The 13,638-nt window shown below is 48.5% G+C and overlaps 1 long non-coding RNA gene across 2 annotated transcripts in view; it reads left to right on the forward strand.

Annotated features, from left to right (window-relative positions):
* LOC149870017 (uncharacterized) overlaps positions 1-13,638 on the forward strand; it is a 124,652-nt gene that overhangs the window by 9,503 nt on the left and 101,511 nt on the right. For both annotated transcript variants that reach the window (XR_016440671.1, XR_016440672.1), the window contains exon 2: positions 4,981-5,070. This is a non-coding gene — a long non-coding RNA (uncharacterized LOC149870017). The remainder of the gene's footprint in view (positions 1-4,980; positions 5,071-13,638) is intronic.

The raw sequence follows: 13,638 nt of genomic DNA on the forward strand, positions 1-13,638 counted from the left end.
TTCCTACCGGCTTGTGCTCTGTGATAGATCTTGGCCAGGGCGATGTTACACTGTTTGCTTCTAGCAGAAGACCTGAGCAGGGCTGGGTTCCCTCTGAGCCACTGATACACAAAAAACCCTTGGGAACGCGGATAGGAGACAGATTGGTATTCCCTGATGCTGTGTATATTAGAATAGCGTATCTCTTATCACAGAGCATGTTAACTCCAGAAGTGTCTGTTAAACCACCAGGGCATTTGGTCCTGTTAGATACAGCTTCTGTAATTGCCCTTTATTTCTCTGCATAGACCTGGATGCTGGTGGTCTTCAGCTCATGGTGGGTTTACTTGTGCTGCCATTGGTAGCTGTGTCTCTTGTTACATATGTCCTTACAAGTGCAACAGTACCTCAGCACCAGACGCAGAGTCCTTCCTATGACTAGGGATGGCATGAGGTATATGCATCGTTAGGCCTTCTTAGAAGATGTGCGTATGGCAACTATTAGACTTGTGCTCACCCTATGCATGGAGTGACCCATCCTGTTAATGTAAGTATCCTACGCCTGCTAGGTCAGGATGTCTATCAGGACTATGGTTCTGTTCTAACCAACGACTGCGGCTGTGGCTCCATGAAACACTGACTATACAGTCTTTTAGTACATGTATAAACAAGAACTAAATGATTGCACAGTAACCTGAGTTACTGTGCAGTAGCACCGACAAATGACTTTTTCGTGACGCTACTGCACAGTAGCTGAATACTGCTGCGTAGTAGTGTTGCATCACGGTTGTTGCCATGTGACGCTATTGCATAGTAGTATCAGGCTACTGCGCAGTCAGCATCTCATGTAGATGCAGCCCGTGTAACACAAAATTCATAAAAAACCCGGGGGCAGGGACTGAAACGCGGAGCTTTTCCTTCATCCATGGGCCCAAACCACTAGGTCAGAGTTTCTCAATCTGTGGGTCACAAGCCAAAAGTGGGTCGCAAGAATATATGAAAGGGTCACGAATAAACTTTTAAAATGGATCAACAAACTTTAAAAATGGATTCTCCTTTGCAGGAGAAAGAAGTGGGGAACTGTGGGTTTTCCCTTGCAGGCTGGCAGAGTTCCAGCCTGCAAGGGGCTGTTGGGGCCCTCCTGCCCCACAAACACCCACTCTCTGCCCCACATCCACTCCCTGCCCCACACTGCATAGCTGGGGCCTGGGAGTGAGGGGCCAAGGAGCTGTCTTCTATTTAAACTATTTTCTGGGTCAGGACTGGACATCAACATTTACAAATGGATCCTGGTAAAAAAAAAAAGGTCGAGAACCACTGCACTAGGTTACGGACTCTCATTCCCTCTTGCTTGCTCTGTACTCATCCCTATAATCTTGGGGTCCTTGGCAGTACATTAGCCTTCCTTCAAGGGGAGGTGGATACCTCTCCTAGCCTACCCAATGTATTGTCTGGTCCCTAGGGCGCTCTCCTGGGAAATGTCATGAGATTTGAATCCAGGCTGAAGAAGACCCTAAGTCTTATTCCTTGGGTGAGTGCACTAAGCTATTATACCATATATCTTTAGCATTTCCTATTGGTCAACTCTAGGGAGCTCCCCACTCAACAGGCAGGTGTTTTGCCTACTCTTGCTAGGCACTCCGGGGAGTGGAGGCACCTCACTGTAAGAGAACTATTTTCTTGCACCTTTCCCCCAAAAAATCAGCACCTGCACTCCTGAACTGGGGTTCATGTATTAAGTGGGGAAGCTGATTTTTTGCCTGAGCTAGAAGCACCCTCGTTTGATTCCTGCTCCACAGTGTAGCAGCGGTGGCATTGATTTAGATAGCTGCTTAGGGAGAGTTAACTTAATGGCTCTTTGTTCCCCACTCCAGAGGTGTTAACTATCATCTCTCCTTTTTAATCATCTTGATGTCCCGCTAAACAAGCTAACCTTTCTTAGGGCAATGTTGTTGTCTGCTAGCTGCTCCTAGTATCTCCCCCTATTTCAAAGACTCTTTAGCTCAGACTCGTTATCTTTTCAACACAGATCCTTTAGCTTTTTTCAAAATCATAGATTCACCCATGCAGATAAGTCTTTAGCAGCAGCTAGGGAGTCACCTGTACTTAAGCAAGAAAGGGACGGTGAGTCACCTGAAGACTAGGTTCTCCCCCTAGTACGCAGCCAGAACTCTGGAAAAAGCTTTTTCCCCCTCATTCTGCCTTTCAAAAACAAGGTGCATCCTGTATCCTGGGATGCATTGTATGAGAAAATATGGCAAGCCCTGGCACGTTCTGACCAGGGTTTTCCTCTCATAGAGTTTAGGGGCTCGGTGACTACAAATGAACTACTTGCTTAGAACAGTGGTTCTCAGCTGGGGTCCTGTGACACCCCAGGGTGTTGCAAAACCCTTTTGGGGGTTACATGGCATGACCAGGAAGCACTGCAACACAGTGCCCGCTTCTGCCTATGCTAGGGTTCTTCAATAATCCTAAAGCAGGCAAGAGTCCCTGGTCCTGCGACAAGCCTTCCCAGTCTGATGCCGCATGGCATCTCGTGGGACCACAGACACCTCAGGCAGGTGAAACCGTCCTGTGTACCTCTTTCCAGGGGTGGGGTGAGGCTGGACTGGGAAGGTTGTACGCCACAGGGCCTGTGCACCCTTGTGGGCAGTGTGGCTCTCCAAAGAGCCATGGACCCGTTCTACTCAAATATTCCTGCTTTAGTAGGGGGAGTGGGACACCTGTTTGTGGAGCAGTGGCTCTGGCTTTCCCCTACTCCCAAGTGCCTGGTCCCTGGATCCAGCTGGCTCTTTGGAACAGGATATTCAGGAAAGCAGGCAGCTGGAGGAGACAAGTGGGTCCTTGCAGGGGAAGCCACAGCCTCTTGGTGATCTGGAGAGGCTGATTCCCAGGCATGGGTCATGGGGAGAGGAATCGGCACTGAAGGGGACTGCCCTGACTAGCACCAAGCACAGGGGAAAACACCCATCATCTGGACAGCAGTAAAGGGTTTCCCCCCACACAGCAGGACCTGGCAGAAAAGCAGCCTCCCCTTTCACCAGTCAAAGCCCAGGAAGGGACTAAGGACTCCAAAAGGGCAGGAGCACCTAGGGCACAAGGCAGCTCCAGAAAAAACTCCTGTCTAATCTGCTGCTCCTGCCTGCTTCTATGTATGATTTAATTTAAGAAATGCAGCTCAAACTGAGGCTGGGATCTGCTGGAGAGTGAGCAAGGGGGAAAGAGAGATGGAGCCTGTTGGGCAGGAAGGCAATGATTTAGGCAGGACCATCCCTGCTTGAAGACATGGGCCCTGATCTTCAGAGAGCTAGAGCTCAGCACCTCTGGTAAAGCAGGTCCCTTTCAAGTGTCTCAGCTGAACCCTGCAAAACCAGGAGCAGCCTGAACCGGGATTCTCAACCAGGGGTCCCTGGACTTAGTGCATCACGGCAAACTTGGTGGAGGGATGAAGTTGGGCGTACCTCCCTTGCACAGGGAAAAGGAGGGACTCCGCAGAGTGCCACTAAATTCAGAGAAATTACGGAGGGGCCTGCAGCCTATATAGGTTGAGAACCACTGGCTTAGAGTGTGATTTAATCTGGCTGGCAGCTCTGCTGCTGCTTCTGCATTCCCTCTTACCGAGACACTGTCTGGGACGGTTGCAGATTGTTTACTGCTACTTGTTACATTTCTAGTGAGGACTTTCTCTGCTGTCTGTCAGGTTTCATTAATTTTAGAGGGAGGGTATAACAGAGAGCCTGGGGCTCCCTGTTACTTTAAGATAAAAGCAGCTCAGCCAGGGAGCACTGCAGGCTAGGCAGGACCCAGCAGCTGCAGGTCCCCAGGGCAATAGGCTAATGGAGCAATTAGCAGGCACCTGCAGGTGGTCAGCTGATCAGAGGTAGGAAGGGCCGTGGGAGCATATAAGCCCAAGAATGGGGCTGGCCAGGGAATCTCGCCCTGGCAGCTGCAGAGGAAGGAGCTCCTCCTGCCCAGGAAAGCCACCTGGGGATGCTACACTGACTGCTTTGTTGCCTGCAGGAACAGTGAGGCTCAGGGAGCGCCCCGGGAGCCCAGGCTGAGGCAGGTTGTACTAGGGAGTGAAAGTTTGCACTCTCTCTTAAAGGGACGGTGGGCTGTTATCCCTTTATGTTATGCTATAGCCTGGGGGCTTATGTTTACATTGTGTTTAAACTGGTGGTGCCCAAGTAGCACACAACTGCCTTGAGCCATGCCAGGGGCAGGCTCAAGGCCCGAGCTATTCTTGAGCCCAGAGAGGGGCAGAGTGCAATGGCACAGCAAGACAGGGGCCAGGGACCTGGCGCTGAAAAGGAGTGCAGTCACACAGGGGCCAAGATAGAGGCCAGGGGCTCAACACTCAAAAACAGTACAGTCACCCTGGGGCCAGGTCTGACACAGTGGGCCTAGGCTAGAAGGCCTAGCCAGATTAAAGGGGCGGAGGCAGAGGAGGTTGAAGCCGTAACAGTGGGAACAACATTATAGTAATATCTGTGAGGCATGGGGCATGGTGTAGGGGAGGATTTGGAGCCATGCAATTAACCCTTAAGGCTTTGGGTGCCCTGCCAGGCACAGTTGACTATAGAGACCCAGTGAGAGGCCTGAGGACCAGTAGGTTGCTAAGAAGCCCTAGCTGGGCTTCAGTGGAACTGGGGCCATGCAAAGGCCCATTGGCAACCCCCCTATTCCATATTAATTGTCATACCATCAAGGCATGGCGGGCGAGATGAGAAGGCACCCTAGTGGCAGAGTGGGGCATGGTTGCAGAGGCACCAAGGGGCATCACAGTCACCCATGGGACCCCAACCTTGTTATAGACAGTTACAATGGAAATGAGTCTGCAATGAAAAATACAATGAAAATACTTGGTTTTTTTAAATGAATGCCCTACTGCAGTGTTCAGTCTCCTCCCCCGAAGAATCTCTGAAATTGAAACTGACTTAATTGGTTTTGTTTTCTTCTCAATCAATCTATGTATTTATACACCCACCATCCTCCTTGGAGCTGAACGCCAGGCCTGAATCAGAGAGATCTAGGGCTGGAAGAGACTTAAAGAGATCGCCTGCTCCAACAGGCCACCCACATGAAGGCAAGGTCAGTTATGTAAGTGGCGGGGAACTGAATTTTAAAAATTCTTGTGCTCCTAATAATCTGCTGGGGTATTAAGGGATATGTTTGTTCTCTGCACAAGTCTTTAAGTCTGTGGTGTCCTTCTGCATGTCATACTGCAATAGCACAAATTATTTCTGATAATAGGTAAATAAAAATGAACTACTGCTCCTAACAGTAACGTTTTGAAGCACTGCCACCTTGTGGCAACAGAGATTGTGGCACATTGAAATCAACATTGCAATCAACCCATTGACGGTCAGTGGGCTGCGTTCTACTCTCCACCAAGGCACGTGTGAAGGGGCCTTGACAAGGCCCCCTTGACTTCGAGCTGAGCAAAGTTTATTTATGCACCATATGCTTAAAATTTCTGATCATACTGATAGCAGAGAGTGTTTTGGCCCTATCCTTAATGCAGCCAGGATTTCACTCCTATTGTGGAGAATGCCCTTGCAAGCAGAAATGATAAGGTGGTAATTATCAGACTCTGAGTGTTTTTTGTTTCCAAGCCCATTTTACTGCAGTTCACCTTAATCAGACCTAAAAATCAATTTGTGCCTCTCTTTCTTGCCAGTAGCATTTGTTTTACTGAAAGTCACCAGAAATGTGTACCAAATTGCTTAGTAAGCACTTTCCATCAGAGTCCAAAGTCTTCATTTTAGACAGTATGATGCTTCCTCAAGCTTGCCAAGTCCTTCTGGGTTTGATCTATTTTTAATCAGTGCTTTCAGGCTTTCACTGTCATCATCGTGAAGGGCAGTTGCCTTGGCACAGTCTCATTTGTGTGCCTGTGTGTTAGTGTTTATGTCTGAGCAGGCGGTTATAACAGGAGTGAACATTGTTCAGGCTCCTGCATGTGTCAGAACAAGGGAGAGGAAAGAGTTTGGGAAATTTGTTTGCTTGGCTGCTCCAGGAGGGGACGCTAGGACATGTGGCTGGAAAGTCAGCGTGCCTTTAACTAGAGGCCCGATGGCTGGGTGTTTCCTCTGCTCTACTCTCTCATGAATTTAAATTTCCACTATGCCAGACTGACAGTTCTTCTCTTTGTCACAGAAAGCATGTGGGGCAGTCAGGAGTATTGCAAGCTATTAGGAAAGAAAAAATAGCTTCTCTCCGAAATAAAATAATCACCTCATGGTGTGATGTATGTATGATTTTCCCTTTGGTTTGCTCCCCTATTACAGATTATTGTATAATCCAATATGCAGAATCCTAATCCCAGTTTTGACCCTCTTGATTTCTAGGCTGCTCTGTTACAAATTAGATATTTATTAACTGCCAGGATACACTCCTGTCACATTCTGCCCCTCTGATCTTCTAGAAGTGGCTGCCCTCAGGTACCTCTGACTTCAATAGCAGATAAGAGTACTCAGCACTTCCCAGGGGAACACAGTTGCGAGGTTGGGCCAGAATCATCTATTTAAACAAAACTGGCTTGCTTTGGGAAGGGCAAGCCCAGGGCCAAGTCTCAGACTTGCACTCCATGAAGTTGTGCATGACAAAATGGTACCATGTAAGCAGAGTCCTCCTGCTTCTGTTTAAGAAGGTATTATTGCTAGAGCGGGTGCAGTCACACCCCCAGGGCAGGGCTGGATTGAATCACTTGCCTCAAGGAGCTCACACTTCGAATTCAAGACATGAGGCAGTCAGAGGTTACAACAAACTAGCCTGGAGGGGAAGGAAGAGAGAATTTCAAGGAAACAGTGAAGCAATATGAGGAAGCATGAAGAGCAGTGATCACAGCATACCATCTTCCTAGCCACTGGTGAGCGTAGTCTTCTGGCTTTCTACTGGATTCACTAGAGATGCTCTTTTTAAGGTGCAGACAGAACTGACAATGTTTGTCCAATCTGGCCCCTGAAAGCACTCTACAGTTGTGACCAAACAGAAGTTCACAGCTGTAGAGTGGTTTAAGAGGGCCTGATCCTGGAACAGACTGAACCCTCATTACATAAGGGTCCATGTGAAGGTGCTCCAAAACAGAGTGACCTCAGTAACTTCTGTCTGTGCTTGCTGGGAGCAGGGCTCAGCTGATGCAGTCCAGCACTGTTCCCGCTGCTGTTTTCAGAACGGGAAGTGGGGAAGGGAGCAGAGGGAGCTCATTCTGGGGGTTGCCCAGCCTGCGCTGGAGGGTGGGGCAGGTGGATTGGAGCTCCCTGCCGAGGTGGGGAGCTCCAATCCACCCCCTCTCCCCACTCCAGCGCAGGCTGGAGAAACCCCAGAACAGGCCTCCCTCCCCTGTCTTGTTTTCCTTCCATCCGGAGTCAGCACGGGACCTGGGAGAGGGGGCAGAGCTAGGGGAAGAGGCTGCAGAGTCACAGCCTCTCTTCCCAGATGGGCTCCAAATTGAAGCTCGATCTCCCACCTTCCCGACCCAAAAGCTAGTGTGTATTGGGTCGGGTGGATCAGTCTAATTCGTAGCCCTTCCTGTGAAAGACCATGAGTTAGACCTGGGAGTTGCGCTTCTGTCTAACCCTTTACTGTCCTGGCTTTCAGTAGATCAGCCCTGTGCTAATTTGTGTCTGTCAGCATGCCTCTTACAAAGAGAGGAGAGGAGATACCAAGTACCAGGTTCAAAGCCCATTATAGCACTGCAAATGGGAGTGTTTGAATTCACTTTATTGGATCAAGCTTTAAATTCAGAATTCTTAACTGGAAATTAACATTCATGTTTCTGGTTTTCCTTTTATCAGATGAAAGCCCTTTGCCAAATGGTTTATACAGGGCTTTCCTTGTTTACTAGTATTATTACTAGGGGCCCCTGCAGGACGCGTTGGGAAATTTGGTCATCACACCAGATGGCAAAGCTAACATGTTTAACAATTTCTTTGCCTCCATCTTCCTAAGTAGGGACCAGAACAGCCACCTCCCTTCTGGGTCCCCCTTGGGCCCCAAGGGAGCACACCTGGGCCAAGGGTTAGTGAGGAACTAGTTAGGGAACTTCTGGAGGGACTGGACATATTCAAGTCAGCTGGTCTGAATGATCTCCACCCTAGAGTACTAAAGGAATTGGCCGAAGTCATTGCAAGTCCCCTGGCACGGCTTTACAAGCACTCATGGTGCTCTGGTGTGGTGCTGGAGGACTGGAAGAGGGCCAGCGTGGTTCCCATCTTCAAAAAGGGGAAGAAGGAGGACCCGGGAAACTATAGGCCAGTTAGTCTTACCTTGATCCTAGGCAAGCTGTTCGAGAAACTTATGCTGGCACACATCCACGAGGGGCCAGCAGGGGACTGCATGCGTAGGGGAAACCAACACGGGTTCATCAGTGGCAGGTCCTGTCAGACCAACCTGGTGGCCTTTTACGATCAGATCACCAGATCATTAGATGCGGGGGTAGCAGTGGACATCGTCTTCCTGGACTTCCGGAAGGCTTTCGATACTGTCTCTCACCCTGTTCTCATTAAGAAACTGGGGGGCTGTGGTGTAGACACCCACACAGTCAAATGGGTCACCAACTGGCTGGTGGGCACACCCAGAGGGTGGTAGTGGATGGGTCCTTCTCAACCTGGAAGGACGTGGGCAGTGGGGTCCCCCAGGGCTCGGTCCTCGGGCCTGCACCGTTCAACATCTTCATCAGTGATTTGGACGAGGGGGTAAATAGCACCCTGTTCAAATTTACTGATGACACTAAGATGTGGGGGGACATGGGCACACTAGAAGGAAGCAACAGGCTACAGTCGGACCTAGACAGGTTACAGGGGTGGGCGGACGAGAACAGGATGGGATTCAGCACAGACAAGCACAAAGTGATTCACCTGGGGAGGCACAACTGGCACCATACCTACAGGTTGGGGAACTCCCCTCTTGTCAGCACACAGGCGGAAAAGGATCTTGAAGTCGTCATTGACTCCAGGATGAACATGGGCCGGCAGTGTGGATATGCAGTCAGGAAGGCCAACCGCACCTTGTCATGCATCCACAGATGCATCTCGAGCAGGTCCATAGAGGTGATCCTCCCCCTCTATGCGGCATTGGTCAGGCCGCAGCTGGAGTACTGCGTCCAGTTCTGGGCACCGCACTTCAGGAGGGATGTGGACAGCATGGAGAGGGTCCAGAGGAGGGCCGCTTGCATGATCGGGGGCAGCAGGGCAGGCCCTATGAGGAGAGGCTATGGGACCTGAACCTGTTCAGCCTGCAAAAGAGAAGGCTGAGGGGGGATCTTGTGGCCTGTTATAAACTAGTCAGGGGGGACCAGCAGGCATTGGGGACGTCGCTGTTCCCCCGAGCACCGCCAGGAGTGACTAGGAATAACGGTCACAAGCTGGCAGAGGGGAGGTTTAGGCTAGATATCAGGAGGCGCTACTTCACGGTCAGGGCGGCTAGGGTCTGGAACCAACTTCCAAGAGAAGTGGTGCTGGCTCCTACCCTGGGGGTGTTTAAGAGGAGGTTAGATGAACACCTTGCTGGGGTTGTTTGACCCCAGTACTCTTTCCTGCCATGGCAGGGGGTCGGACTAGGTGATCTACTCAGGTCCCTCCCGACCCTACAAACTATGAAACTATTGAGATCAAGCAGAGGCTTCTCTTCAGAGCTTACTTCACAGAGGCAATGAAGTCAGATTTATCTTCATCTGCTTGTTTTAGCTAGAATTGGTTCAAAATCAGACCCCTGGATCCTAAAATTCTCAAACTTTGAGTTATTTGTAGTCTAGAACATAATACAGTATCTTATGCTGACATTCATTTTAACCAGCCCTTTTTCAGAGCAACTTTAATAGGCAATTTTTCCTTCATAATGTACTATGCTATCCCCATTCCCTTAGTGATGTGACAGGTTAGGTAGATACTTAGGATCAGATAACTTTTAAGGGTCTTTCTTATGAATACATCTACAGTCCATGCACAAAGATACCTGTGCTTTTATTCAGTTACATTTATTCAGTTACATTTATGTGTGGGTATTATAGCTGAGAGCGAAAACAAGTATTTAAATATCAAAACACATTTGCACATGTATTTATAAAAACATAGGCCTCAGGCTCTCTTTCAATGTGTCCTTCTGTAGTTTGTGTGAGACCTAGTTTATATCTTCAATCAAAAGACAGCTCCTGTACACAAATGATTTTCATCTTTGCTTTACGTACTCCTGTTATATAAAGGAATAGTTTCTATTCATGAAAGAAGCCATCCATAGTTACATATCTGAGCTTATCAGTCCCCCTCAATGGCTTATCTTTTAACTAAGGAGCATGGGGTTTAAAGTTTCACTGGGGGAAATCCTTTGAATCCTACTGCTAATCCCTTGAAACAAAGCCTTTGATCCCTGCATCCCACAGCCCTGCCAAAATTTACAGGCAGGGAGGTTTAAAGTCCCCAGCAGGGAAAGCCCTTCAGTTCCAGCCTTCTCTGACCAGGAGCATCTGATTTCTGCACCCCCTCCCCCACCCTCCATGGTGGCCTTGGGCCCAGCTGGAGAACTAGAGCCACCCAAGGCTGGTGCTATCAATATTGTTGGCATGCAAGCTGCACACAAGGGCTGTCCAAGGCTGATTCCAGAAACTAGTTGATTGTCAGGCAACAGCTTCCCAGAGCCCTGATGTTTTGATGTGTCACGTGTTCAATTTACGGCACATACAAAACAGCCATGAAAATGTTCTACATTATATGTGGAACATTTTTATGCCTGGTTCACCATTTTATTGGGTGAACATGTTAGAGCCCTTGCTGTTTATGCTGTGATGAACACATTAACCATAATCACTGCATAAATGTAATATGTGGAGGTGTGCTTAGCCCTCTGGAAGCCACTATAACAAAAGTGCAGTGGCACAAAGTAGATTCTCGCTTTAAGAAAGTTTTGCCTCTAGAAAGAACAATTACTTTACAGCAGTGAAATAACCCAGGGGAGAAAGGGACAGTTTAATGGGGACCTTTAACAAGCATCAGCACTGTCGAGCCATGAGAGCAAAGTCTAGGCAGACTGTGATCCGCGTGAAAAGCCTTCGATGAAATGTCATGTCTCCTGTGAAGATTCCTGGATTGGGTCAGACAGAGGAGTCCAGTAAGTGTTTCTGCTGATAGTGATATATCAAAACTAGGACTGTGTTCACTGAAATGCTCAAAGTAGTAATAAAAATAAGCCCAGATGTTCTATTTAATACTTTGTAGCCACAAAGTAAATGACTGCTTTGCACGGGCCAGTCTCTTAGGGCAAGTTTCTTTGTAATGCTTGTCTGCATTCATGCTCATTCATTTACTGAAGCCAAGAATTTAGCAGGGTGGGGCCAGGTGGAGGAGGTGTGGGGTCTTGGGGCCTGATCCTGATGTATGAGGTCTAATCCAACCCATAGACTGCCCCATAGATTCATAGATTGTAAGGCTGGAAGGGACCTCAGAAGATTATCGGGTCTAGCCCCCTGCATGAGGCAGAAAATGACAGGTGGGATCAGGTGACTCCAGCAAGATGACTATCCAGTCCCCTCTTGAAGATTTGTAGGGTAGGCAATTGCACCACCTCTGGAGGGAGCTTATTTCACAGTGTGGACACCCTAACTATGAAGAAGTTTTTCCTAAGTTTGAGCCTGAAACGGTCTTCCAGGAGTTCGTGGCCATCACTCCCGGTTCTTCCCAAGGGCACCCTGGTAAACAGTTGTTTACCAAGCTGCTGATGTACTTCACTGATATAGCGGTAAGCTGCTACCAAGTTCCCTCTCAGCCTTATCTTTTTTAGGCTGAAGTGTCCCAGGTCCCTCAGCCTTTCCTCGTATGGCTTGCCGTTCAAGCCTCTAATCAAACTGGTGTCTTTTCTGGACTCTCTCAAGTTTTACCATATCCTTGTTATAAAGTATGGCACCCAGAACTGGATGCAGTACTCCAGTTAGGGTCTCACCAGTGCTGAATAGAGTGGAAGAATCACCTCCTTGCTCTTGCTGAAGATGCATCAATTGATGCATGCCAGAGTCAATATTTGCCCTGCTGACAACAGTCGCACTGCCAGCTCATATTCATGCTGTGCTCTATTATAACTCCAGGTCTTTTTCATTTGTAGTGCTGGTCAGGTTGGTGTTGCCAAGCCTGAAGGTGTGCAAAGGATTGTTCATTCCCAGGTGCAGCACTTTACATTTTTCAATGTTGAATGTCATCTGGTTCTGACTCGCCCAACTTGCTAGCCTGTCTAGATCTGCCAGTATTTGTAGCCTGTCTTCAAGTGTGACCATGCTTCCCCATAACTTGGTGTCATCTGCAAAGTTGGCCAGTGAGCTCTTCACCCCCCTCATCCAAATCATTGATGAAGATGTTGAAAAGTACAGGACCAAGGATAACCCCTGCGGGACACTGCTGCCCACTTCTCACCAAGATGACACAGATCCATTCATTAGGACTCTCTGGGTCCTACCCTGGAGCCAGCTTCATATCCACTTAACTGTCTCACAGTTAAGCCCACTATCTTCAGTTTTCTCAGGAGAACATCATGGGATACCAGATCAAAGGCTTTTTGGAAGTCAAGGTATACAATACCTTCAAGAGTAAATTGGATGCTTATCTTGCTGGGATCCTATGACCCCAGCTGACTTCCTGCCCTTTGGGCAGGGGGCTGGACTAGATGATCTCCCGAGGTCCCTTCCAGCCCTGATGTCTATGAAATCTATGAAATATCCACCACTTCTCCATTATCCAGGTGGTGAGTTACCTGATCATAGAAGGAGATGAGGTTGGTAAGACAAGACCTGCCTACAACAAAGCCATGCTGGCTGTCGTTCAAAATCCTACCTTCTGCAAGCCTATCGCACATAGACTCCTTAATGAATTTTTCCAGGATTTTCCCTGGGATAAAAGTTAGGCTAATTGGCCTATAGTTACCTGGTCCTCCCTCCTCCCTTTCTTGAAGATGGGCACAACATTGGCCCTCTTCCAGTCCTCAGGGACTTCTTCAGATTGCCATGAGTTTTGGAAAGTTTCACCAGGGGCTCCACGATGATGTCGGCCAGCTCCTTCAGCACTCTCGGATAGAGTTCATCCAGTCCTGCTGACTTATATGTCTAATGTCTTTAATTGATCACACACCAGTTCTATGGCAACAGTAGGGAGGGAGTCATTTCTGCCCTGCTCATTCTGCACCCTATCCAGCATGATTTTCCCCATGGCCTGGTGAAATACCAAGGCAAAGTAGTCATTCAGGAGTTCGGTTTTCTCCAGAGTGTCAGTAACCAGCTGTCCCGAGTTGTTAAGCAGTGGACCTACACTCCCACTTGCTTTCCTCTTGTTCCCTACATACCTAAAGAAGGATTTTTTGTTGTCCTTGATTCCCATTGCTCATCTAACTTCAGTCACCGCCTTAGCCTTCCTAATTTGTTCCCTACAAATGCGAGCCATTGTTAAATAATCCTCCAAGGGCCTGTCCCCAGCTTCCATTGTCTGATCCATGGGGCTAAAAGGTCTTGCCTCTCCTCTAATCCATGGAGCTAAAAGCCCAGCATGGATGTGTTGTCCTAACCAGTAGGTAGGCTGGTTTTAGTCCCTGAATCATGTGGTTTTTATAAACATTGGATCGTATTTAACTGAAAACAGCTCCTCTTGAGTGAAATACTAATTAATTGCAACTTTTGGCAGGGGG

This window comes from Crocodylus siamensis, chromosome 2 (genome assembly GCF_052110815.1).
Source record: "Crocodylus siamensis isolate JL-2025a chromosome 2, ASM5211081v1, whole genome shotgun sequence".
Lineage (NCBI taxonomy): Eukaryota > Metazoa > Chordata > Crocodylia > Crocodylidae > Crocodylus > Crocodylus siamensis.